The sequence below is a fragment of the Monodelphis domestica genome, chromosome 4 (assembly GCF_027887165.1).
Source record: "Monodelphis domestica isolate mMonDom1 chromosome 4, mMonDom1.pri, whole genome shotgun sequence".
NCBI lineage: Eukaryota > Metazoa > Chordata > Mammalia > Didelphimorphia > Didelphidae > Monodelphis > Monodelphis domestica.
Window position 1 is genome coordinate 34,566,974 of NC_077230.1, and position 2,788 is coordinate 34,569,761.

The window sequence follows — 2,788 nt, forward strand, 5'->3', positions numbered from 1 at the left end:
TGAGACTAGGGGGAATAATAATCATGTCAATTCCTTAGGTAAGGGATGTTAATGAGAGAGGTTATGCAAAGGGGATAGAGTGGGCAGTCACATCTTGCCAAGGGCCACTTTGTAGCCTCCTTAGCTACTACAAGTGACTTTGTCACGATATCATGGCCTGATGGTTCCCAGCAGTGGAACAGTGGAATAGATTAGGTATGCCATACACAGAGTAGGAAATGACTTTATTAATCTCATGTTTCACAAAAGCAAAAACCCAAGCATTGGGGACAAGAACTCATTGGAACAAAAACTGTTGGAAGCAATGGAAAGCATTTTGGCAGAAACTAGATGTAGATCAATACCTTATATCCATATACCAAGATAAAGTCAAAATGGGCACATGCTTTTATACATAAAGATTTATGTCATAATCAAATTAGGGGAGCTGGAATCGAATATCTGTCAAATCTATGGATTAATGAATAAATTATTACCAAACATTACAGGAAATAAAATGGATCCTTTTGATTACCTTTAAAAGTTTTCACACAAACAAGATGGAGATAGCCAAGATTAGAAGGAAAGCAAAAAACTGGGAAAAACTTTTTTATAACTTTCTCTGATAAAGGCCTCATTTCTCAAAAATAAAGAAAACTTAATCAACAGTATAAGATTAAGTCTTATAAGTATACTTATAAGTATGTCATTCTCAAGTTACTAGTTTTCAAGAATAACTAGTTTTCAGAAAAATAAATCAAAACTGTCTATAGCCACATAAAAATTCACTAAATTCTTATGAAGAATATAAATTTAAACATCTCTGACTTACCCCCGCACACCTTTCATATTGTCTAATGTGACAGGAAAATAAAATAAGAACTGTTGTAGGTGATGTGGGAAAATTGGGACACTAATGTATTGGTGGTGGTGTGAACCAATCCAACCATTGAACTCATTCAATTGTGGAATGGTTGAACAAGTTGTGGAATAGATTGTCACAATGTCATGTTATTGTGCTACATGTAACAAATGACAATCAGGATGCTTTCAGAAAAACCTGAAATGGGGGCAGCTGGGTGGCTCAGTGGATTGAGAGTTAGGCTCAGAGATGGGAGATCCTGGGTTCAGATTTGGTCTCAGATACTTCCTAACTGTGTGACCCTGGACAAGTCACTTAACTCCCATTGCCTAGCCCTTCTGCCTTAGAACCAATACCCAATATTAATTTCAAGATGGAAGGTGAGAGTTTAGTAAAAAAAAAATGGAAAAGAAAAGAAAAGAAAAAAAACTCAAAGGAGGAAGAACTTGGAAGTAATTGTCCTTGGATGGAAAGGAATCATACTGTTAAAAAATAAAGGTTAAAAAATCCCAACCTAAATATTTCTTAAGAATCCATCATGATACTTCCAACCCTGGGGCATATTCATCTGCCTTTGGTAACGCTGTTATTCTTACCAGGGATATACCCATTATTTTCTCTGCCTTATTAAATTCTGTCATGGGTCATGTAGTATCATAGAAAGAGTATTTGTGATGAAGGTTCAAATCTATCCACCAACACTCAGAGGACTCATGGCTTTAGAGCTGGCAGGAACCTTAGAAGTCCTCTTGTTCAATACTCTTCGCAGATGAGGGTAGACTAGAGGACAGATGAAGCCTAGAGAGATTAAGTAACTTGGCTAATGTAAGAAAGGTAGCATGTAAAAAGCTGGGATTTGAACCCAGGTACTCAGCTCTATTCAGGAGCATTTTGCATTATAACATATTGTCTCATTTTTTACCTGCTATTTCACTCCAGGCAGTTAACAACCACTCAATAAGAATTTAATAAATGTTTATTATGTACTAAGTGCAAGAGAAATCATTTAATCTTTATGATCCTGATTCTTAATTGGTCAAATAACGATAACATTAAAAAATTCTCTACTTCATTGGCTTGTAACAAGTGACATTCTTGGAAATATTTTTATTGTTTTCTTTGTTAATGGTATACATTCTCATTTGATATAACTTGCATTTCCATAATGGTGGACTTCTTGCAACCATAGAGATGACCAGATACAGTCCATGGCACCCTTCTGTTTTTTTGTTTTGTTTTGTTTTGTTTTAACCTCCTTTGGTTTCTTTACTTCTCATATGGCTGTAATAAAGGTTTTATAAATGCTTTAAAAAAAGAAAAAAAAAACATGACAGACTTAAATGAACTGATTCAAAGTGAAGCAAGAAGAAGTGGGAGAACGCTGGGCACAGGAACAGCAAAAATGAGCAATTTTGAATGGCTTAGCTATTTCCCAAAATACAAAGTTCAAAAGACAGTTCTGAAGTACTAAAAAATCCTATCTACTTCCAGAGGAAAAAGTTATTGAAACTGAATATAGAGGGAAACATTTTTCACTTTTTCTTGTTTTTTTCTTTTTTCTTTCTCATCATTACTAGTATGGAAAAATGCTTTGCATGACTGCATATGTATAATCTTTATCAAATTGTTTGTCTATTCAGTGGGGGGATGAGGGAGAGTGGGAAATAATTTGGAACTTAATATTGCTTTAACACGTAATTAGAAAAGAATAAAATACTTAAAACATTTTAAATGGGCTTAAATGCTGGAAGGTGGCAAGTTCAGCAAAATCATTGGTCTAAGGACATTATAAGGGAATCAGATATAACTAATTATTAAGGAAAAGTTGCAGGGAGAGTATCAGTGGGTGGCTTATAATTCCAGTGCAAAACTACAGACTAGTCTGGACAACTAACTGTACAGGGAGGACATTTTATTCTTACTGTTGCTTTAGATGCTTTATTATTA